Raw genomic sequence first — 26,828 nt, forward strand, 5'->3', positions numbered from 1 at the left:
CTGGGAGGCGGGAGCGGGGAGGGTACAGAATAGAAAAAGGGGCGGGGAAAGCGGCGGTGGCGGGAAGGGAGAGCGGAGGGCGGCGAGGTAGGCGGACAAACAGGAAGGAAACGTAAACACAGGCACAACAGACTTAATAAAATATAGGCACAAAATGGGGGCAAAAACAGGGCAAAAACAACAACTTAGCAGCAGAATCAGGAAGCCGGCAGTCGATCACGGACCACGCCGGAGGGGGCGTGGTCAGCGGCAGCGAGGAGAAGTGGCAGGGCAGAGGGGCACACGCAGCAGCTGGTGGCCGTGCGGTGCGGGGGTGTCCTCACTTGTTGCTGCAGCTGGTGCATCCCCACCACCACCCCCACCACCCAGAAAAGAAGGTCCACCTCCACAGTTTCTTGGAGGACAAGAAGAAGAGGAGGAAGAAGAGGAGGAGGATCAACATCAAAGGGTCTACCTCCCAGAAGAACCAAGACAAAGGCATGTCACAGTGCACTTCATTTGGCAATTTTTTTCTTTTCCAGATGACCAAAAAAAGATGAACGCCCCCAAAATCACCTGTCTCATCTGTGACAAAGTTCTCTCCAGGGGCAATCCCTCCAAGAAATATTCTTTTGGTAACTATACCATGATCCACCACATGGAGAGGTGGCATCCCAATAATTTGGCCCAGGCTGAAGTCCGGGAACTTCGTCACAACCCACCCCCTGTGGCCAGCACTTCCTCTTCAGTACCCTCACTTTCTGGACCAGAAGAACGGCAAATGGTGCCAAATATTCAACCAAAATTTGGCAAGGTCAAATTTCTTTGCATTTTGTGTGGCAAAAGTTTATGCTATGGTGAACTTAGTGTCACCTTAATAAATACTGCTATAGACAACCACAAATGCAGCAAGGAAAGAAAACAGTAATTCTTTTCATTTTTTTTGCTCCTGTTCAGCCATTTCCAATTCCCTGTTTTTTGTTTGTTCCCTCAAAAACCCCCTAAAAAATATAAAATTGTTCAAAAACACAAAAGAATTAAAAAAATGTTCAGAAAAATAATTAAAAAAATATAAAACAACAAAAAGAATTTAAAAAAGTTCTTTTCAGAACTACCTCCCATTTATAAAATATTGCCAAAAATGTTTAAACTCTGGCATTCTTTTTTCTCTGTTGTGTGCTTCCCGGTGCGCTCCCCGGTGCGCGTACCGGGCGCTCCCCACGCAAAAATAAAAAAATATTTATTTTTTTTTGCCCCGCGGGGCCCTTTTAAAGCCCCCACATCAAACCTAGGGGGTCAGGGAGGGTCTACTCTGCCCCCTTATGGTCAATTCCCCCTTTGTTTTGGCCACCTCACTTTCTGGACCAGAAGAACGGCAAATGGTGCCAAATATTCAACCAAAATTTGGCAAGGTCAAATTTCTTTGCATTTTGTGTGGCAAAAGTTTATGCTATGGTGAACTTAGTGTCACCTTAATAAATACTGCTATAGACAACCACAAATGCAGCAAGGAAAGAAAACAGTAATTCTTTTCATTTTTTTTGCTCCTGTTCAGCCATTTCCAATTCCCTGTTTTTTGTTTGTTCCCTCAAAAAACCCCTAAAAAATATAAAATTGTTCAAAAACACAAAAGAATTAAAAAAATGTTCAGAAAAATAATTAAAAAAATATAAAACAACAAAAAGAATTTAAAAAAGTTCTTTTCAGAACTACCTCCCATTTATAAAATATTGCCAAAAATGTTTAAACTCTGGCATTCTTTTTTCTCTGTTGTGCGCTTCCCGGTGCGCTCCCCGGTGCGCGTACCGGGCGCTCCCCACGCAAAAATAAAAAAATATATTTTTTTTTTTGCCCCGCGGGGCCCTTTTAAAGCCCCCACATCAAACCTAGGGGGTCAGGGAGGGTCTACTCTGCCCCCTTATGGTCAATTCCCCCTTTGTTTTGGCCACCTCTTGTGTCTCCATTCTACCGAGACACAAGATGGCGGCCGCTCCGGACTGTTTCGAATGTTTACAGACAACTAAGAACCAATCAGCTTTCTGCGCGCAAGTCGCGTGGCACGCCCGGTGTGCTCCCCGGAGCGCGTACCGGGGCGCTGTCATAGATATATATATTTTTTTTAACCTAAATTACTCAAAATCCACTGGAGCACATATCTTGAGACATAGCAAAGGCACATCGGGCTACCAGTCCCTACAATTTTGCCAAATTTGGTGTAAATCCATTCAGCCGTTCGGGCTAAAAGTGAGGTCGACCGCCCTATGGAAATTAACATGGGGAAAACGCGTTTTGGGACCCCCCTTTTATCTCGGCCCCCGCTTGACGCATCCCCCCAAACTTTCAGGGAAGGACCGTAGCTCGACGAGGCCAATTTGCGGAAATTTTCAGGCAGATTCGTCAACCGGCGCCAAAGTTATTCCAAATAGAATTTTGAGATTTAACATTGAAAAAAATCCTAACTATAACTACCTACTGGCGTCCGCCAGTAGGTAATATATATATATAAGGCACTTTTTATATTGTGTATTTGGATTTATCCAGAGATTTTTTAGAGTGTCAAAATGAAACCTTGTTGATTTTGGAATTATATTATAATTTCATAAAGTTTGATTTTGTTGTTCTTCAGCCGATAACAATATAAATTTCCATTATAATGTGATGGTAAATACGGTTGGGGTTCTGTCAATATGATTTTTTGACACTAACGAATATGCATATTACATTGATTATATATGAGTCATGTAGTCTGTTTACTATGTTCTTCATTAACTTTTGGAACATGTGACTTTGGTGGGAAGGGCATATCACTTAAAATGGCGAAAAACATTCACAGCCTTTATGTGAACAAGGGCGCCTAAGCCCGAAACGCGTCATCTGTTGACTGCTGCTAGGTTTTAAATAAACATCTTGCCTGGAAAAAAGAAGTGGTTTGTTCTCTTTCTTCGCTGCCGAGGCTTTGGTAGAAGTGGAAGGAGTGTTGTTTGCGATATATATATATATATATATACATACATACATATATATACATACATACATATATATATATACATACATACATATATATACATACATACATACACATATATATATATATACATACATACATACATACATACATATATACATATATATATAGCAACACAATTCTCCCTTTCTGCAAGTCTTGCCTACCTATATTAAGGACACCGGAGACTTTATCAGAAAAGTTAAGGGTGAAAGCAACTTAAAACTTGGATATTCGACAAGTAATTCCCCTCCCTTCCTCTAGCGCCTTGAGACCCTCTGGGTATGTAGCGCGCTATATAAATTATTTGACTTTGACTTTGACTTCCATGGACTGATGATTTATTATTTATTACTTTAGACATTGAATCACTCTATACGAGCAATGTACATGCAACTGGTCTAAAGGCTTTGGAACACTTTCTTGGAAAAAGGCCTATTAATTGTTATAATCATAACAAAATGATAATTGAATTAACAACATGGTGTCTCAACAACAACTTTTTTCTATTTGGCAATGATATTTATCTCCAAAAATGTGGTGTTGCGATGGGGGCCTGCTTCTCCCCCAGCTATGCGTGGAGGAGCAGGTTCTCAGACATATACATGGGGCTACCTTTGACAAACATGTGATACATTGGATGCGTTATATAGACGATGTTTTTGTTTTATGGAGGGGAGATTCTGAGAGTGCCAATACCTTTCTAATGTCTATTAATGCCAATCAGGAGAATCTTAAGTTCACATCCGCTATTAGCAATTCTGAAGCAGAATTTCTTGATGTTAAAATATTTGTTCATGATGGTTACCTAGCCACAAAACTGCATAGAAAAAGCACTGCGGGCAATAACATCCTACATGCCAGCAGTGCCCACCCTAGGCATGTTATTGACAATATTCCTTTTGGAGAGCTTCTTAGGCTCAAACGGATCTGTAGTACAGATACGGATTTGGCAATCTGCACCAATGAGGCCTTAGATAGGTTTAGACGTAGGGGCTATAGGGAATCCATACTTAAACAAGACCAATGCTAGAACTCGTGAGTCACTGCACGGACCTACTCAGAGCACTCCTTAGGAAGCTGACTCTGGTATAGATGACCAAGCTCCTAGACTTATTACCACCTTCAGTAAACAGGAAAGAAAGATCAGGTCCATTATTAAGCAAAGATGGCCCATTTTAAAAACTGATCTAGTCCTGTCACCTAGACTACCAGATGGCCCCACCATTATCTATCGGAAGGGAGCCTCGCTAAGAACTCAAATAAGTCACGAGTTTCCTGAGCTTGGAAGAAAAGAAGAATGGTTGAAATCCCAGCCGGGATTTAAACGCTGCTCCAACTGTAGGGCGTGTAAATTTGGGATAAATACCACCCAATACCCTACACCGTTCAGCCCAGTTATGACCAACATCAAGAGTTCGTTTAACTGTAAAACTAACAGTCTATGTCCTGACATGCACCTGTGGCCTTAGATATGTTGGCAGTACTAGGCTAGAGGTGCGTGTCAGGATTCTCCAGCACCTGCGCGCCATCGTTAATAATGATGGGGCATACCCGGTGGCTAGGCACTTTAAAACCATACATAACAACAATCTACAGTGCCTTAATTACTATGTCACCGACTCAGTTCCTAAGCCACGTAGAGGTGGTGATAGAGACAAAATGCTCACGAGACTTGAATCACAGATGATTTTAGATCTAGACAGCAGGTTCCCTAACGGGTTGAATACTACAGAGGATTTAGATGTATTTTTATAAATTCAGTTACTTTTGGAGGTTTCATATGGGTGGAGTGCTCCGCCTAAACGTCTTTATGCTTATCAATTCCCTAATTTCGCCTTCAAACTACACCTCTTTCTATTTCTTTAATGATTTCACTTGTTTTTTTCACGTATTAGGAGTTATCTCTTTTTGGCACCTCTTAATTAGGACATAGACAATTTGTCATGCACATTTCCCTTTGTCTTCTTTTCTTTGGATTACCTTTTATGTTGTGGCTCTCTCTCTATATGAATCTTGAGTTTTTGAAACATGCTTATTTTCCAATGTTGCTGTTAGTGGAAGCAGGATTTGGGTTTTTATTTTCTCATTTTCCTGCATCTTTCAGTGAGTTTATATATACGATCGTATATGCATTTATGCAGAGAAACTTGCAGTTTACTGTGGTATGTCCTTATACGATTATGAGGATTGAGGTTTACATTTGCTAATTTGCACATTATTCCTCTGTTCACATATCTTTGCGTAATTTGCACATTTTCTATTTGCACTTTATTGCAGGATTTGCACGAATATATAAATTGCCCATTTTTGCACATGCTATTTTTGTGTCAATCCACACAGTATTCTGATTGGTCATTGCATTTATGCTTTTAAATATATATATAGATTTTCAGCACATTATCAATTTTAATCGAATAATGCTCAAGAGATAGAAAATAATATGGATTTAATATGAATTGTTTTGTACCCATTTGATTTTTTACACAATGAGAGAGTACGAATATTTAGAAGACAGATTTATGTGTTCATAGCCTGTAGTGTGCCCCGCTTTTCATTATCACATGGGGTGTTTTGAAAAAATGTGATGAAAAAAACTGTGGAAAAAATGTATTTAAATGGTGTATGGTTCATTACCTGACGATCTGTGAGCAAGGGCAGATGCCCGAAACGCGTCGGATTTAGTGACTCTACTCTAAGAAATATCTCTTTGCCGAAGAAATACTCTGGATTTGCGTGGTCTCTACTATCGCAGTGGCGGTGTGGTGGGAGACTGCTGTTGATATATATATATATTCCAATCTATAATCGTGCGGAACAAACCTGAAGGAACATAGCAGCTGCCTCAACCAAATATCACATTTTAAACATACACTGATTTTTATATTATCACAGGGTTGCACGTAACAGCTCAGGAGCCAAATGTCAGTCAACCATTAGTCACCTATAGGTTGAGTGGGCACACAAGTAAATCTCATTAAGGGATTTATCCCTATGATATACGATTACTTCATGCGAGAAGAATTTTAAATTATATGGGGAGCCCTATATGAATCATTAAATGGAAGGATAACAGAATTTTTATGGTTGCATTTATGATGAACTCAAGATACAAGTATATTTGCATTTGTATGTACATATGTATATATTTTTTTTATATATTTATATATTTACACATGTAATGCCTGGTGCTTACATTATGTATAGAGAGCTCCTCCCCGATGCACTTTAGTTTATCATATTGCGCAGCGTTGCAAAAAGTTTTTAATTTTACTTGTTGCTGCTAGTGATGCAAATAGGTGAATTTTAAATGAGTATGTATATATATATGTATTTATTTATTTATTTATAAACTCAGTGCACAATATGATCTGAACAAATATCGTATCATATCCAAATATCTTCAACTGTGTAACCAAATTGTTATAATCATGCCCACTGATGACAAAACTTTAATTATGCATTGATGCAGTTACTTTTCGTGACAGTACACTCTCTATATCTATGCAATTGGTAACTGGCCATTGGCTCCGAGCCCTTTAAATTGAGCACGCCTGCCTTGTATTGTTGTCATGTGATCAAGGTGCTGTTTGCACCGAAACGCGTCATGGCGGTATGGTGATGAGTAATTAAAAACCACTACTCACAACATTAGGTTTGCCTCGTCTGTTTTGCTGCTGCTGGACGTTTTTATGCCGAAAGTATACTCCAGGATTGCTTCCTTGAATCCGGCAAACCCCTCCACGCTTGGGCTAAGAGGATTGAAGCAGCGATTCCTGTTTTGGAGTTTCCAGTGATTCACTCCGTGAGGAGTAACCTTGTACGCCCCGGGAGAGTAAGCAGTTCCGGAGTCGAAGCGAGGAAGGAAGTCAGAAGTGGTTCCGGTTCACGGCGGGTGCCTGCTGGAGTCGTCTGGCGGTCGCTGTTTGTGGACTGGATGGGAGGTGCACTGACAAGTACTCGAGACGAGGACGGAAAGCTTAAGTAAGTCCCTTGTGGAGTGTGTCGGCTCCCGCGTTTGCCTGGCTATTACAGACTATTACAGATTATCATAGTCGGAGCGGGGGAACCGTGTCAACTAGGCTCACAGCTATCACCATGTCCGCCGACACGCTACAAGGGCGGTCTGAGGCAGCAAAGACTATGTTCAGCGATTCCCCGGCTGGGGAGTCGGTATTACCATCGACTTTAGGAGCTCCACATGAGGTTTCCAGCAATGTGAAAGATTTGTTTAGAGCCCTTGAAAAAGCGTCTAAGGCTGAACAGTCAAAGTGGTGGGAACATAGTTCCCTAACAGGTTATTTAGAAGTTGGAAGAGTCCCACGTGGGCTAAGAATTTTTCTGGCACCATCCTACGAAAATCCGGACCCTAAAATGCTCACAGATTGTGCAGAGTGCAATTTGGAATCATCTAAAAAACTTATGACCATTCTAATACATTACGCTGAAAGCGATAGAGTCAAGTTACTTGCTGAAATGGAGAGAATAAATGGGGAAATAGAAAAACTGCCAATTACCCCACACATCACCAAATATAGGGAGGAGATGCTAGTGAGACTAAAAAGAGAGGAAGACATAATCAAATGTCGCAAAGCCTATAAGTTCCAAAGGGACCGTTTGGACTATGAGAATGGGCAAATCTTCACTTTTGCCAAAAAATACGATAGCATCAAGAAATCCCAGCCTAATAAGAGGGTGGGGTCCTCCAAAGCACCCACCACACTCGGAGCTGCAAGCACTGAGAGTCTCTCTTCTTTGGATGCAATCTCAAGCGTTGAAAGTGGGTCTGATAACGAACAAAGTAGAATTCAACGAGTGGGGTTTCGCAAATTTACTCCAGCACAAGAGCTGGAGGTGGTCCAGCAGGACAGAAAGCAGACCATGCGCTCTGGTGCACAAAATGCTGCAAGAAACAAAACACAAACACCAAACGTGCAGCAAGGAAAAAACACAACAAATGCAAGCGTGCCAAACAAAGCGCAAAAGAAACGCAAGCAATGGAACCAGCGCTAGCTTCACTGCACAGCATTTGCACAAATACTGTACCCCCAACGGTTATTAATTTGACTGATCTGACCTTATCTACCAAGGAAACTGAGATACTGCCGCTGGGCTCATCATACAGAGCGAAAACAAATTTTGATTATGCTGATACCGAAATTGTTTATCAAAAGGTGAGCGACCCGGAATACCCTTGAGGGCTTGGGTAATGAAAGTGAAGGGTAAGAGTGCCTTCAAGGGATTTTATTTTGTCTGTATTCAATAATTCAAATATTTTAGGAAGGATCAATCAATAATCCTTGGAGCGAACTAATCCAATATCAATTGTCTTAGTACAGAGTATAAACACTTCGTATTGTCAACACATAACATATAAACAAAGACACAAGGTGTATACGAAAAAATAGTTTTATCAAATAATTCATTAAGATAAGTGACTTCATATACAGATAAATACACAAATAAGATTTAGGACTGTGGGTACACACATAAGTAAATTACTAAGTGACTCAACAGAACCTAAAAAACACCTATCCCAAAATACATTGAATAAAACAAACATAGGGATAAGATGTACTGTCGACGTTTCGGTTTCTTAAGAATCAATTGCTGAAACCATCCTTAGGACTGTTATCAATTCTGATCTGTATAGAGGTATTGTAATCTGAAAATTAAAAAATATTTACAGTTACAATTCTACACTAACTATATTCGTTACACCCTGGTGACAAAACAATAAAGCTTCACAATGATGACAAGGACTATACCATGATATATACAACACAAAAACTATTTTAAACAAAAAGTTCATTTATGAAATCATAGGAAACATTTCAGTATTTTCAAAGCCTTGTATAAGTCAAGGAGATATTTTCATGTATGATCATATATATACAATTTACCCATGCGGAATCAAGCCCATATTCTTTTGGTTCAATAGGAACAAAACAACTTAGTATATTTAACCGTTGAGAGAAATAAACGAGAGCCTCCATTCCATTGAGGTCAATCACTACATATCAAATAAATCAAGTGAGTTTACATCAACATTTAAAGTGTCGGTCTTTTGGTGCAGAACGCAAATCAGAGATGCAGGTTTTTTTCATAATAATCAATCCATAATGACTTATACCTGTTTAGGAACATGATGATAAAAACTTTTTAAATTAATAGTGTTGCCCAGCAGATGTTATATGAAACCATGTTAAGCCAAGTGCTTACTGATGTAAGGGCTGTATTATTAATTGATTCCATTCTGAATTGCCAAGAAAACTAAATACCTGTTTACAGTAGTGCTGCCACTTCGTCACATAAAGGATTTTTTGGAGATCGGGGTGTCTTTATAAATTGACTACAACATAAGAAATCTAGCATGTTGAGTCTGCATTTTAAAAGGAGAACATAGAAATATCTATTTGGCCGTTAAAAAACATACCTGTTAATTGTTTGAAATCTGGGCTCACAATTAAATCAAAGGTAGACGTGAAGTAGAGTTTGATCTTCACTCATAGAAAGCAAGTAATTTGCTAAGCGGTGATAATCTGAAAAATGATAGGTATTATTAGAATTTAGCAATAACTTGATAGACTAGCCACGTAGTGCTGTTAAGCTATTCTTACCCAGTAGGAATATGGTGGAATCTAGTGCATCACCGGGACCAATGTGGAGCGAATCGTAGTGGTTTACGTGGAATTTAATGGAAGGAATTGTATATGAAGCAGTCGTCAATCCTGCATCATCTGTCTGAAAGTTCAAGAACAATGTATGCAAGCGTTAGGGACACGAGTGTCTGAACGCTTCGTTAGTTGCATAGGGCAACAAAACATTTCGGCCGTGCACAGAGCATGCGACAGTGACCGCATTGTCTTGAGCGTATGTGCGTCTGTTTCTAGTTCTATCTAGTGTTCTTACCTCAATTCAAAGCGGAGTGGAGTCACAGAGCGTCTCGTCAGTTCGGAGCAAGGAATTGCTACTGACCGCTCTCTCGTTTAAAAGCCGTGTTTGGAAATCGAAATGGGACTACATTTAGCGGCCATATTGGACTAGTCAGCGGAATAGCGAGTGCAACAAACAATATGCCATGGTGCACAAAAGTCCGAATCATGTTTTTTAAAACAATCTAGTAATATTGTGGAAAGTCGTGTGCTAATTTTAAGTAAAAAAATAAAGGGGGAACTTACGGATTTAGTCATAGAACATCCGCGATTGAAATTGAAATTAAGCGGATTGAAATTTTAATTGGCAACATAACAGACAATTATAAACAACATTATTTATCCATGTAATATTCCTATATAAGACATGTATTATTCCAAACATATCAATCGATGTAGTTGTCATTGCCATATACAAGATGTATTATTTGAAAGACATGTCAGTCTGTATAGATCAAAGTGTTTGCTTATTTGATTCAGGCCTTTAAGGAGAGGAACAGTGTAGACAGTTAAGTGGTTCACGAGAGGCATGCCAAGGCATGCCATTCAGTTGCTGAATTCAAGCCTCGCTTAACAGTATCGGTAAGGCAAATCAATTTGCCTTCTCGCATTGTTAATACCTTATCGACATTGTTCTGCCTCTTGTTGGGTTTTATTACTTCTAGAACCCACCATGTCATCTCAGTTTCCTTATGTCCTAGACGTAGAAAATGTTCTACCAAGGGAGCTGTTTCCTTCTTGCAGCGAATACGCGACTGATGTTGTAAAATGCGCTTTTTTATGGGTTGAATGGTTTTACCCAGATAATGTAGCTGGCAAGGGCATTGAATGCAGTAGACCACATTTGTGGTATTGCAGTTTGAGAAGCTTTTATTTGTGAATTGGATGTTATTGATTTTACAGGCTTTAACTGTCGTGGTGGTTGCACAGGCTGCACAGTTGTTACATTTAAAGTGGCCTATTATAGGGCTGAGTTGCTTCATGTTGTCTACAATATTATCTGCAGAGGGGTTCTCATATGCATGAATTAACCTGTCATGCAAATGGGTGCCTCTTTTGAAGGCAAACAGCGGTTTCTGTCCGAATTCAGGAAAGGAATGAAGTAGGTGCCATTGTTTTGATATGATTTTTTTTGATTGCATTTGAATGCGTACCAAAAGTAGTCACACAGACTATGTTGGTCTCATTTGATCGTTCTTTAACTGTTAGCAGAGCATCACGATCATGGTACCAGGCCCTTTTCATTGATTTCCTCAATAATTTACCCGTATAACCATGTGAAAACAATTTGTCTTTAAGTTTTCTAGGAAGCTGGACGTTTTTATGCCGAATATATATATATATATATATATATATATATATATATATATATATATATATATCCTTCACTTTGTGCAAGCAGCCGCCGCACCTCGCTATGACCCCTCCACTTACAACAGCGGTCCGTACTGGGCAGCGAGCCCAAATTATCCAAAACGATCACACTCACGTCCTGCAATCTAAGGACAGTATGAAAGTACGGACTCCAACCGGCGTATTTTAAGAATTCATTTATTTAGCGTAAATAGCAGCAAAACATTAGTCACTCAACGCGTTTTGGGGCTACATACATACATACATACATACATATATATATATATATACATACATGCATACATATATATATCTTTGCTGGTGTGTGGCTGTAGTTCTCTTGTGGAGACGGAGGCGAGCTCTTGCAACATATATATATCTATATATATATATATATATATATATATATATATATATATATATATATACACATACATACATATATACATATATATATATCAACACAATTCTCCCGCAAAGAGTGAAGGTGAGCCGCACACGTAATTTGCTAAGTTAATTTAATGCAATGTTTGTTGAAACAGCATGGCAGTCCTGACGTGTTTCAGTCTAACATAGACCTTTGTCAAAGATAAGCCTGCACCTCGCATACCGCCTGTGTCCACAGCCAAATGTCCACAATTTATAATTCTAGCCTCTGGTGGCTCATTTTTATATTGCATTCTGGGGCATGTGGTTACAACCGGCAGCCTGCTTATGTTTCCCTCCAGTGGGCGGTGCTTTTTACGCAGTTTCAAGGAATCACTTTGCTTCATTAATTTTTAACTTTTGGCAGCATTTGTTACCCTGCATCCAAACCCATTTTCAAGGTTGGTACAGGTCCAATACCGAAGCCAGCCTTCGGCGGTACCTCATTACCCTGATACGTTTTCACGGGCAGCACATTCGGTCCAAGACGGGCAATGGTGGCGCTCTTGTTGGTGGTGCGTTGCTCCTCGCCAGGACCAAGCCGACATAACATCAACACAATTCTCCCCGCAAAAAATGAAGGTGAGCCACACGCGTAACTTGCTGAGTTGATTTAATTCAATGTTTGTTGAAACAGCATGGCAGTCTTGACATGTTTCAGTCTAACATAGACCATTATCAAAGGTAAGCCTGCACCTCGCATACCGCTTGTGTCCACAGCCAAATATCCACAATTTATAATTCTAGCCTCCGGTGGCTCATTTTTATATTGCATTCTGGGGCATGTGGTTCCAACCGGCAGCCTGCTTATGTTTCCCTCCAGTGGGCGGTGCTTTTTACGCTGTTTCAAGGAATCACTTTGCTTCATTAATTTTTTACTTTTGGCAGCATTTGTTACCCCGCATCCGAACCCATTTTCAAGGTTGGTACAGGTCCAATACCGAAGCCAATCTTCGGCGGCACCTCATTAGCCTGATACGTTTACACGGGTATATATATATATATATATATATATATATATATATATATATATATATATATATTCTTTTCACAAATCACCTCGGTTGGAAATGATAGCCCGGACACCTCTTCTGTGCAAGAAAATGATAGATTTAATGGCAATAACAACGCGTTTCGGCGATTAAGCCTTGATCACGCTTACAATCTCGCCAACAAACATCAGTTTTAAATCTCCAAACAAGTGCAAATAACATAGAAGAAGGACTGTTTTGCAGGTATACACAATGTGATGGTATATATATATATACACACACATTTATTTGAATTTTCCATCAAAAACATTCAGGTCAACATGGCCCGTCATAATACATAATGCAGCTGAAACCCATCGTCCATACGCAATTACACCGTTGTAAAATACATCAAGCAATTTCTCCATCCCACCAACGATCCACGTGCAAATTTTTACATCATCATGAACAACAACCCCAACAGGGCAGCAAGGGTCCTCAGGATTCAACAGTATATTGTTGTATTTCTGCATTAAGGAGGGAGTCTATAGTGGGGGCTGGAGCCAGAACCAGACCCCTGTAGTCTGCTCACCGCTGCCATACCTTAGTGTGTTTTTGCTGGCACCCCATTCCTCGATATTCAGTGATTTCCATTACTATACAATGATCCATTCCTTTCTTCCAGGTACCCACTGTGGGTGGCGGCACATCTTTCCACGGCTTTGCAATAACTCCCTTAGCCAGGGTTACGCCTGGAAACAGTAATTGCCTTTTGTGCCTGTTCCCTCCTATTCCCTCGGTGCTATGGAACAAGATCAACTTGGGGTTAAGCGGGACCTCCCAGGACAAGACCTCCTCCAGGCACAACACCACACCCCACCACCAGAAGAGTGATAGGGCCCTGCAGTCCCACACCGTATGTATAAAGGTGACCTCGTTATCGCCACATCAAAGGCTTATCGGTGAGGTAATTGCACCCATATGCATAGGCGATGTCGGGTGAAGTAAACTCAGCGTATTTTAATTGAATAAGACGGAGTCTGGATGTGATTGCCACTTCGCCTGGAGCCATCAGGGCCTCGGTCCAGTCGCCATCAAGTGTGGCTATGTCCCCAACCAAGTTTGTCGTAGTGCCGGAAGTGTGGTAGCACTATGAGTTGTTAACGTCCTGCTCCTGCTACAACACCCTACGCATGCTCCGCAGGATCTACAAGTGGATCCCAACCGAAACAAGAAGAACGGTGACACAGGCCCTCGTCAGCAGCAGACTGGACTACGGCAACGCACTCATCGCAGGAATCCCAGCCAAACACCTACGACGACTACAACACATCCAAAACGCCTCCGCCCGACTGATCGTCAACGTCCCCTGCCGCAGCCACATCACCCCCCACCTGAGAGACCTACAATGGCTCCTCGTCGACTAGAGGATCAAGCTCCTCACCCACGCACAGAAAGCACTCCACAACGCCGGACAAGCCTACCTTAACAGCAGACTCAGCCTACACACCCACCTGCCAGCTCTGCTCTCCAGCCTCGCCCTCGCTGCTGTCTCCCGCATCCAACGAACGACCTACGGCGGCAGATCCTTCTCCTACCTCGCCGCCAAGACCTGGAACACCCTCCCTACCCACATACGGCAGACCCAGGACCTACTCACCTTCAGATGACTCCTCAAGACCTGGCTCTTCGAGCAGTAGCAGCACCCCCTCCACTCAGCGCCTTGAGACCCGCACGGGTAAGTAGCATGCTCTACAAGTACTCTGATTGGTTGATTGATTGAACGTCTAATAGATCTGTTTAAACTTGTGTGTGCCAGGTCACCCGTCAGTAAGCTACCTTCCAGGAGGTTAAACTCCGGCAACTCATGGAGATCCTGAAGGTTAGGAGTCAAAGCATGGCGGTGCAACTGAAAGTCTGTCTGTAATTCTTGAAAGGACTTAAGGAGTAAGCCTTGTATGACGAATGTCTGACAAAATATCGAAAACTAGAATATCGATGTACAAAAATATCGGAACAAAATTATCGATGTCAAAAATATCGGGATCCTATACTTAACTATATATCTACACAAATATCGATTTTTTAATATCGATATACAAAAACATTGTTTACTGTGATATCGACTACATTAATATCGGAAGACAAAAATATCGCAATCTGCAAAAAATAATGACATTTACAAAAATATCGACATCAAATATATCGTGCACATAAATATCGGATTATAAACTATATCGACTTTTTAAAAGCATTTCTTTACATAATTAATTAACGCTTTATATGTTTTCACATCAAAAATAACATACAACACTTTAATTTCTACTATACACACACTATAAATTCATATAATTTTTAATATTGGTAAAAAAATGTCACCTACACATATAAAAATATTCTATGCTACTTTGTATACTTTTATAATTATTGTTGGTTTTTCTATTCTAATACTAATTAATCTCAACAGAAATTCAAATCTACTAACTAACCAATCACAACCCTAATTTTTTAAATGAACCAATAGTAAAGTAATTACTACTGACACTCCCCTATATAAGCAATGAAAACGTAAGCACAAACTACTTGCCAAAAGTCACAGAAGGAGATTCATCTCTATCCGAATTGCTGCACAACAACTAGAAGAACCAGACTATAAACCTACTATTACATCTTCTAAGTAAGTAAATAAAATAGATAGTGCATTATTTGCTAATTGTATTTACTTACCTGCTAAATACCCAGTGCCCCTTTGCTATTCATACTACTTAACATTCTAAATAATGATATAAAAATATTTTTTTTTAGATACTACCACTACTGATAATTCTACTCCAAATAATTGTGAACAAAACATAGGAATACAGATTCTGAAAACTATGTAAGTAATTTGACATTGTTTCTTTATGTGCACATTAATCTAAACACACAGAAATAATGACTTTTGCACACCATCTTTTTATTTTTCTGTAGATTCTACTACTGAAAACTGCACTACTACTGAACTAAGGACATCAGTACTACATCTACAATACTTTTTACTAAGTAAGTAAATAAAATAGAAACTGCTTTATTTGCTAGTAATACTTAATTACCTGCTAAATACCCAGTACCCCTTTGCTATTCATTGCAGTTAACATGCTAAATAATTATCTACAACTATTTGTTTAAGATACTACGAGAACTGAATATTCTACTCAAAATAACTGTGAACAAAGCATAGGAATACAGATTCAAAAATATATGTAAGTAATTTCACATTGTTTCATTATGTCCACATAAATCTAAACACACTGAAATAATCATTTGTCCCCCACATATTTATTTTTTTCTATAGATTATACTACTAAAATCTGCTCTACTACTGAACTAAGAACATCAGAACTATTTCTACAATACTTTTTCCTAAGTAAGTACATAAAATAGAAACTGCATAATTTAGTACTACTAATTATTTACCTGCTAAATACTCAGTGGCCCTTTGCTATTCATACTACTTAACATGCTAAATAATAAAATATTATTTTTTTTTTAGATACTACGACAACTGAATATTCTGCTCAAACTAACTGTGAACAAAGCCTAGGAATACAGAATCGAATAACTATGTAAGTTAGGTCACATTGTTTAATTATGTGCTAAAAAATCTAAACACACAAAAATAATCAGTTGTGCTCAACATATATTTTTTTCTCTGTAGATTCGACTACTGAAAACTGCACTACTAATTAACTAAGGACCTCAGTACTATTTCTAAAATACATTTTAGTAAGTAAGTATTATGCAACTGCAATAAATGTGGAAAAACAATACAAACATTTATAACTGCTCTAATAAATTTCTATGATATATTGTTTATTTACAGAGCAAACACGGTGAATAGATATACAGACAACATACAGAACTTCACATTCTAAACAATAGTAATACAAATCACTAAGTAAGTATATTAAATAACATATTTTCCACATGTTTAAAAAAACCTACCAACATGGTGATTAAACTAACTCATATATTCCTTATTTTTTAAAGATAACACTACAAAATATTCTACAGAAGCTGAAGAAACAATTATACTGCCAAATACCAACCACAAAAAATATGTAAGTATCTTCACAATGTGAATCATGAATATACACTTTTGTAGTAAAAATGAGCTCTAAAATTGCTAATTTACCTAAACATTAATTAATAATATACTACTTTCATGTTTCTCATAACAGCTACAACAACATCACAACCATTTATCCTCAACTAAAGAAGCAAGAAACTCCTAAGTTTTGCTGTACATTCTAAAACACGCAAGTATAAACATTCCTACTTATCACTAACATAGATTATTGATCACATTTAAATTGACATTAACTATTATATATATATTTTATAGATATACAAAGTACAAAATGACCGAAGGAGCCGAATTTGTGACCAGCCAAAAAGGAAAATTATTACTATGCTACATGGGTTACACGTACACACAGGAAAAACAATATGGCATAAAAGTGAATTGGAAATGTTGCAAATATTATTCGAACAAGTGCTATGGCAGAGCAACAACAAAAGAAGCTACAGTACTATATACTAGGGAACATAATCATCCACCTAATATTACAGAAATAGAAGTTAGAACAGCTATGGAAAGTATAAAAGAAGCTAATACCGGATCCCAAAAGCAAACTAATGTCATTTTAAAAGAAGCCATTCCTAAAATTCCCAAAACAGCCACAACCCAAATGCCAAATATCCTATCATTAAAAAGAACTATAGCACGAACCAAAAAAGCTACAACTTCTTCAACACCATGTCCCAGAACATATCAGGATTTTAATTTTACTGCTAACGAAATAATAACTTTAAATAAACAACCCTTTATAGTTTATGACAACGAAAGCAATGAGAATAGGCTTATAATTTTTGGTACCAGTATGAATTTAGTGAAACTGCAGCAAAGCCAATATTGGATGATGGATGGGACATTTAACATCTGTCCCAAACCATTCTTCCAATTATACACAATACATGGCCTCTATCACAACTACAACATCCCTTTGTTATATGCACTATTGCCTAACAAAAACAATTCTACATATATGGAATTATTAAATGTCATAAAACAAAAAACGAATGATTTCTCTCCTGACAAAATCATTCTTGATTTTGAGCATGCAATGCTCTCAACTATTCTAAAAATCCACCCCCATACCTCCATTCAAGGCTGCTATTATCATTTCAACCAGTGTTTATGGCGACACCTTCAAAAAACTACCCTAAGTGTCGAATATGCTACAAATTCATCATTTGCTTTTCAAATAAAAAAACGTATTGCACTTGCCTATGTCCCTACAACAGATGTAGCTGAACATTACAATATTATTATAGCCAGTCCATTCTACAAACAAAACGAAGCTAGATTAACTCCTTTTCTCGATTACTTTGATTACTTTGAAGACACCTGGGTAGGCAGACTCCACAGATCTGGCCACAGAAGAAATCCAAAATTCCTCATTCCCTGGTGGAATGTGTACAATAGTACCCTTAACAGGGAGTCAAAAACTAACAATGCCATTGAAGGTTGGCACAATGCATTTGTCCAATCAACTGGCAGAAGCAAACCTACTCTCTAAAAATTCATAAAATGCCTACAGAAAGAACAGAGCTATCAAGAATTTAGAATGGACCAATCTATAACCGAACTTGTCCCTAAAACATCCTAGCAAAATAAACAAATGCACAAGTACCTGGAAGAACAAGTTAAACTTTACCCTAATACGAAAGGCATAGAAGACCTAAACATCATAGCCAAAACACTACTGTAAATAATTCCGAAACTGTTATAAAACACCAAAAGTAGCACCTAAGTATGCAAAAATATGTAACGTGAGCTTCTAAAGTATTTAATGTATGCAATATATCATGATATTATTTTAATATATGCACACATTAAAACAAAATAATAAGTTAAAAACAATTCCATAATAAATATGACATTACCCACCCACAAAAATAATAGAAAGCAAAGACTTACCAATTATGTTGTCAATCCAATAACGTCCTTCACCACCAAAGTAATCCAGGTAGTGCAAAAGTAACCCAAAAAAAAAATTCTAAAAATACAACTGTTCCAAAATTAAGAAATCCACGCGGTCCTTAGCCATCGAACTACCATAAAAAACCCGAAAAAGTAGAAAAAAAGAAAGAATCGCTCCGGAAAACCCGAAAAATGTAAAGAAGTGTTTGTAAATCAGTGTTGGATGAAAAAAAACTAACACTTCCTTAAAAAAAAAAACGGAACTTCCGATGTAGCGTACACCTATGAAAAAAACATAGAAAACAGACATTCCCACCCACAATAATTAGCTAATAATTACATACCAACATATTAACATTGATGATTTAATGTTAGATATACCCTAAAAGACTTAAATTAACTCTATAAATAATTCGTTAACTAACTAACACGACGTGTATATACCATACGTAAATATCTGATTTCAAAATCTAAAACATAGCTCCCTCACATTCAACAACACTAAATATAAGGTCACTAGGCTAAAAACATCATAATAATACACATATAACATATAAAATGAACCTTACCTGCAGCGACGTGAAGTGTCTCCCAACCGCGATCAGCCCTTCTTCCAAATAACCCAAAACGACCTAACCCGGTTACAAAAGAAAGCACCAAAAATCAATAAAATAGTCCCAAGTGTAAAATATAATATCTATACAGAACCAACTGTGTAAAAAAAATGTATTAATTTATGTTATAGTGAAAAATTGTTTTTTTTATCCTACAAAGAAATCATTAAAAAAATGTACATGAATGTAATAATTAAATATGATTAAAACAATAATGTTTATGTTAACAATGTACAAAAATGTAAGTACATTGTCACAAAATGAAAAAAAGTAAAAAAGAGGAAAATATTTTTTTTTATATTATAAAAATTTGATCTTCACAAATGAAGCAGAAAAAAGCTTAACAGAAAAATATTTGTGATATTTACATTTATTTTCTGACATAACAATATGTAAAAGAGATAATAAAGAATGTTAATTTCATGAAAAAAAAGAAAATTAATAATGGTTCTGTATAGTTGTTATTAAGTGTGTTTATAAAAGTATTTTTCAAATGAAATGTAAATAAAAAAATGTTATTATGAATTAATTTTATTTGTTAAAACGTTAATAAAATAAAAGTTTATACAATCATGGTGAATAATTTGTATTATTATCTTACTAAAAAGTATCAATGTAATAAAAAATATTTAACTGTATATTACATGTGAGTATATGTTGGACTCTAATAATGTAATGATTCATATACCAAATCCAGTGTACATTAAATTAGAGTAGGTGTTGCACAGTAATAACATAAGTATTAATATTCCTACTGTATTCTACATAAAATGTTAATATGTGCTGTACACTAATTCATTAGAATAGATTATTCCAACTGTAGTCTACAGTAAATTTGAGTTGGTGTAATGTTATATATGTATAATTTCCTTTAATTGATTAAATGTAAAATAATTATATTTTTATCCTGTAGAACTAGGTACCAAAAAGACAAAATTGACCCTGAACCCTACAAATACTCCTTTACCCAAAATCAGAACACTGACCCAGAACCCCAAAAATATACCTTTACCTAAAAACTGAAAACTGACCCAGAACCCAACAATGACCCCTTTACCCACAAACTGAAAACTGACCCTGAACCCAACAAATACCCCTTTACCCTGACCCTGAACCCAACAAATACCCCTTTACCCAAAAACTAAAAACTGACCCTGAACTCAACAAAGACCCCTTTACCCAAAAAATAAACTGACCCTGAACCCAAAAAATATGCCTTTACCCAAAAACTGAAAACTGACCCTGAACCCAACAAATACCCCTTTACCCAAAAACTGAAAACTGACCCTGAACCCAACAAATACCCCTTTACCCAAAAACTAAAAACTGACCCTTAACTCAACAAATACCCCTTTACCCAAAAACTGAAAACTGACCCAGAACCCAACAAATACCCCTTTACCCAAAAACTGAAAACTGACCCTGAACCCTAAAAAATACCCCTTTAGCCAAAAACTAAAAACTGACCCAGAACTCTAAAAATACCCCTTTACCCAAAAACTAAAAACTAACCCTGAACCCTAAAATTAGCCCTTTACCCAAAAACTGAAAACTGACCCTGAACCCAACAAATACCCCTTTATCCAAAAACTGAAAACTGACCCAGAACCCAACAAATACCCCTTTATCCAAAAACTGAAAACTGACCCAGAACCCAACAAATACCCCTTAACCCAAAAACTAAAAACTAACCCTAAACCCAACAAAAACCCCTGTCCCCAAAAACTAAAAACTGACCCAGAACCCAACAAACAGGCCTTTTCCAAAAAACTAAAAACTGACCCTGAACCCAAAAAATACCCCTTTACCCAAAAACTGAAAACTGACCCTGAACCCAACAAACTACCCCTTTACCCAAAAACTGAAAACTGACCCTGAACCCAACAAATACCCCTTTAACCAAAAACTGAAAACTGACCCTGAACCCAACAAATACCCCTTTAACCAAAAAAAATTAAGTACATTATTATAATTTATTAAAATAAAAATTAATTAATTACCAATTAATTAGTAATAATTAATTGTGACTATATAATATTAATTAATTAACTAATTAATAATAATTAATTACCAATTAGGTATAATGTAGAAATATATAATTAATTAATTAATGAATGAATGAATTAATTAATGAATTAATTATGAATAAATTACTTCCCACCCTTATCCCCTATAAACCCAATAACCCGCTCCTTTTAATAAATTTAGAAATACTAAATAAACATGTATCTACATAGAATTATTTAAGTATATAATTATGATGTCTTAATTAATATTAATTAATTACCAATTAATTAGTAATTAATAATATAGACTATATGAGCTTAATTAATTAACTAATTACTTATAATTAATTAACAAATAGGTATAATTTAGTATTATTTAATAACATATATTAATTAATTATTAATAAATTACTTCCCACCCTTATCCCCTATAAACCCAATAACCCGCTCCTAAACATAGATATGTTTTTTTTAATAATTTATTTATAATTGTTTTATATATAATAATACACCTTTTTTAATACATTTTATATACAATTATTTTACTTTTTCCTATACTATTGATTATTTCCATTACTACACGATATTTTTTTTTTAACGATATTTTGTCACTCGATATTTTTTTTTTCGATATTTTTTCATACTTACCTATTACGATATTTTTGTATCCGATATTTTTGCTTACCTATATTTTTGACCTTCGATATTTTTACTTCGATATTTTGTCTTTCCGATATTTTTTTTCGATATTTTGTCTGATTACCTTGTATGACATTTCCCAGAGTAGAGATACCTATTGTGCCCCACTGCCGAAACCTTGGCAGAGATGCCACCTGGCCCAGTAAAGTCCAGCCCCACTATAGCATTATCTGAGTCAACCGATCCCACCAACCCAGCTGCCTGAGCACTCGTTTCCATAGGTTGAGCAGTAATTGTGTTGACGGGGAATGTGACTCCCCATCTTCCAACCGTAGAGAAGGGCGAGGAGTAGTACGTCTCCCATTGCCAAGCGTTCCGTTGTGTATGCTGAATTAGTCTGCAGCATGTAACACCATTCATTTATATGTAATAGTAGGGACACTGCAAAATGGGAGTAGACATCTGGGGCGGCAATGCCATCATTATTGGTAGATTGAAAACCGCTTCAGAGGGCAATGCGCTCCACCCCACCGCCCCAGAGGAATTGGGTTAGAGCCATATTCACTTGTCGAAACCCTGTCTGACGGATTGTGAAGGGATCATTTTGTAGGTGGTATAAAATCTGTGGCATTGAGACCATCTCAAACATCATCAAGCAGCACAGTAGCGATAAAGGCTGCAGGGACAATGCTTAATCTCGCCCCTTGCATAGGGTAGGATCTGGACTATGTTATGAGCCTAGGACATGGCAGGAACTGGGGTGATATATATCCCCAGATATTTAAACCCTGACACAGCCAGCGTCAGCCCGACGCCCATGATATATCTGCGACTGCCTCGTTAATAAAAAATACTACAGACTTGTCAGCGTTCATATGCAGTCCTGAGGTCTCACCGAAGATATGCATTATTTGCAACAATCGTGGGCCTGAGGATGGGGGCTAGTAAGAAAGAATAACATGTCATCAGCATACAGGGCGACTTTATCCAACAGCTCCATGGACCACTCAAACCCTCTCACCAGAGGATCAAAGTGCACCCACGCCACCAAAGGTTCTATTTCCCAGGCGAATAAAGGAGACAGCGAGCCCCCCTGTCAGGTTCCCTTGCCTATATAGAAGGGATCAGAAGTTGCTCTGGCAACCTGAACCAATGCAGTTAGTCCGGTATATAAGAGGCAGATATAAGTTAGGAAGCAAGGGCCCAGGTTGATACTTCGAAGCAGAGCAAACAAATATTGCCAACTGACCGAATTGAAATCTTTATCTATGTTGGCCAATAGCACTGCAACTGGTCTCCCCAAGCAGCCCATCAAAACCAATGCGTTGTAAACGTACCGTATGTTATGACGTGTGGCCCTTTGAGGCTTAAAGCCCGCCTGATCCAGATGGACAAGGTCTGGCATATGCTGCATCAGTCTGTTAGCCAAGATCTTGGACAGGAGTTTTACCTCAAAATTGGTATTGGTTGATAGGATGAGTGAGCATCCGGGGGACACCCCGGTTGGAGGAAGACTACAGTTTCTGCGTGTCGCTAATCCTGCTGGAGTATGGCACTGTCTGATGCCACGTAAATAGCCTCCAGCAGAGCACTGCCTAGTTGCAGCATAAATGGCTTCAAAAAGTCACTAGGAAAACAGTTGGGCCCCAGGGCTTACCCAGTATGCAATTCGGAGAAAGCAGTTCTAACTCCTCCAGGGTGATCCTTTCATCTAGTTAAGTGTGAGCTGCAGCCAACAGAGTTCGTGACAAGATATCCTTGAGGAATTCCTGCACTAGTTCAGCACTAATGTGTCCATTCTCAGCATAAAGCAACTTGTAGGATTCTGCAAAGCTCTGGGCAACCTCGTAGGGACCCCACAATAGTCCACCTTGGGAATTCCGGACTTCAGGCACCGGCAGCACAGCATTGGCCGCCTGGCACAATCTCTAAAGCATTCAACTACAATTATTGCCCCATTGGTATATTCAATTGTGTGGCTTGCCAAGCAGTCTTCGCCTTGTTTAGACGGTGCTGCTGGTAGGGATGTTGAAACAAGGTTAATTGAGATCTTGCAACCTCACCTCCCCATCCTTGGCAGTCCTCCAGGTTCTCTATTTGTGCTTCAAAGTCTACCCGGGCTTGGACTCTATGCATCCATTATTTTGCACAGTAGCTGATGTCAACTCCTCTGAGAGTCAGTATAAGAACCTTCAATAATATTTCTTTGGAGCGAGCCGTGGACATATTAAGTGTGAAATATTCTACAGTGGCACTCTGAAGAGTTGCCCTGTACGTCAGGTTCTGGAGATGCCTAGGCGACATGCACCAACAGAATCTAGAGTGACTCACACCGGCATGGCGCTCCAGTGGCACGGGAGAGTGATCAGAAAACCCCTGCGGGTGGCTATGGGGAGATGATACTCTATATAGATAGTTCTTGGAGATATACAGATAGTCTAGTCAGGAGAAGGAGCCATGAACTGGCAAGTAATGTGTAGTCATTCTCAGCCAGGTTTTAGGACCTCCATAACTCAGACCAACCCAAGGTAGCCACGAGAGCGACAAGCCTGGACTCCTGATGGTCATCTCGCCTGATCCATGCTCGACACCTATCCATCCCAGAGTTCATAACATCAGTCCAGTCACCACCCACCAAGCAGAGACTATTAGGCAGGTTGCAGGTTGTAAAAGAAGCTCCCAGTGTTAGTTGCTCTCCGTAAGGCTTGCCTGTCACCATGACATAGAGGCCATAGGCATCGGTCCACACCTTCTGGGGTTGGAAGGGGTCTCTACGGTGGACCAGGATACCCTCCTCTCTTGAGCCCTGTGTGAATCCAGAGTGGGATATCTGAGTATAACCATGTCGAGCTAAACAGGGAATCTTAGAGCCCATGAGGTGATTCTCTTGTAGCGGCAGAATATACGCCCCATACGCCTTGCCTGGTGGAGAACTGCTCCGTGTTTTATTTTGTATAGTACCGCTCTAATATTCCACGTGAGAATTTGAAGGAATCCTAACTTTACTACTCCTAAATGCCTTTTGTGAATACCGAAAGTCGTAAAGTTAGGATTTTCTCTCAGTTTAGGAGTAGCAAAATTAGGAATCTAAACTTTACTACTCCTAAATGCCCTTTGTTATGACCGGAAGTATTAAAGTTAGGATTTTGTCTGATTACTTTTGTGAATCGGGCCCTATGTTTGTGAGCCCAGGGCAGTAAAGGAAGTCAGACTCCTGCTTTCAGGCACTATGTTTTGGCAGAGAAAGGCATTGAGATGTCTAATGTGGTTTTATATTTTCTCCGCACTATATAGTTCATTTATGTTTAACTGATTCTAGAACGAGGTCGGAAAAGGCTGATAATATTATGCTTTCTCAGTGCTAGGCATTCATCAAATCTAAAGAAAAGCATTGGCTAAATTCAAAAGTGTTTTTCTAGCCTCCCAAAAGTACACATTACTATGGTGCGCTCTGTACTGAAGGGAACTATCTTGTGTGCAGATGCACTCCTTGTGAAAGGGCGGCATGCCATAACTAATACATGAGTCTATGGCTGAATGAGTCAATGGCTGAAGTGGGCTGACATTGACCCTTGATGAATGTTGCAGTGGGGGGAAGAAAATGTGAATGACACAATGATAGACTAATTTATGAAGCCTGGCTGTAGATCCCAATAAGCAACGTTGTTATACTTTTTTTTAGTAAACTCAAAAGGTCTTGGCTAACACAGATCTAAAAAAGCCACCAGTCTCGCCTTTGAGAAAGAAGGCTTCAAAAATGGGAAGAAAGGAAGGTAGGAAAGAAGGTAGGAAAGAAGCAGGAAAAAAATTAAAGAGATAAAAGCAAACATAAAGGACGGAAGGTAAAAAAAGGGAAGGAAGGCAGAAAGGAGGAGAAAAGGCAAAAAAGAAAGGAGGCAAGAAGAAACAAAGGAACAAAAAAGGTAGAAAGAACAAAAAAGGAAAATGGCAAAAAGAAAAAGGGAAAGAGCAAAACAAAGCAAAAAAGGAAAGAAGGCAAAGATGGCAGGAATGAAATGAAAAATGAAGGTAAAAAGAAAGCAAAAGAAAGAAATCAAAGAGGAAGACAACGAACAAAGGAAAATGGAAGAAAGAAGGAAAACAAAAAGTAAAGAATGAGAGCAAGGCAAAAAAGAAAGACAAAAGAAAAAAAGATGAAAATAATGCAAAAGGAAAAAAGTTAGGATGGTCTAGAGGCAAAAAAGAATTAAGAAAAAATATAGATGCAAAAAAAGGAAAGAAGAGGCAAGAAAAGGGAAAGTAGGCAAAAAAGAAAGGAAAGAATTAAAGGAAAGTAGGCAAGAAAGGAAAAAAGAAAGTAAAAAGGAAAGTAGGCATAAAAGTAGGAAAGAAACAAACAGAAAAATAAAGGGAAAGGAAAAAAGAAAGTAGGCTAAAAAGAAGCAAAAGAATGGAAGAAGGCAAACGAGAAAGAAAGAAGGAAAAATGGAAGAATGAAAGTAGGAAAGAAAGAAGGCAAAAAAGAAAGGAAAGAAAAAGGAAAGATGGTACAAATGAAGGAAAGAACGAAAAAAGGCAAAAAGGCAAACAAGAAAGAATGAAAGAAGGCAAACAAGAACAAAGGAAAAGAAAGAATAACAGAATGAAAGTAGGGAAAAACAAAAGAAGGAATTAAAGAAAAAGGAACGAAGGAAAGAAAAGAGAAAGTATGAAAGGAGGATAGAAGGCACAAAAGAAAGACAGAATAAAAAGAAAAGTAAGGCAAAAGAAGAAAAGAAAATGGAAGGGCAAAAATGAAAGAAGGAATGGAAGAAGAGAAAAAGACAGGCAAGAAAGAAGGAAAAAGGCAAATAAGAACCAAAGAAAGCAGGAACGAGAAAAGGAAAGAAAAAAGAAAAGAAATTAAGTAGTAAGA

At 38.2% G+C, this 26,828-nt stretch overlaps 1 long non-coding RNA gene across 2 annotated transcripts in view; it reads right to left on the minus strand.

Annotated features, from left to right (window-relative positions):
• Positions 1-26,828, minus strand: part of LOC147725557 (uncharacterized) — a 199,742-nt gene that overhangs the window by 113,841 nt on the left and 59,073 nt on the right. Inside the window, exon 3 of one of the 2 annotated variants that reach the window (XR_015309791.1) lies at positions 8,525-8,648. The exons of the other annotated variant lie outside the window; for it this stretch is intronic. This is a non-coding gene — a long non-coding RNA (uncharacterized LOC147725557). Of the gene's footprint in view, positions 1-8,524; positions 8,649-26,828 lie in introns of those variants that run through there. 2 annotated transcript variants of the gene reach the window in all.

The sequence above is a fragment of the Lissotriton vulgaris genome, chromosome 3_2, assembly GCF_964263255.1.
Source record: "Lissotriton vulgaris chromosome 3_2, aLisVul1.2, whole genome shotgun sequence".
NCBI classification, from domain to species: domain Eukaryota; kingdom Metazoa; phylum Chordata; class Amphibia; order Caudata; family Salamandridae; genus Lissotriton; species Lissotriton vulgaris.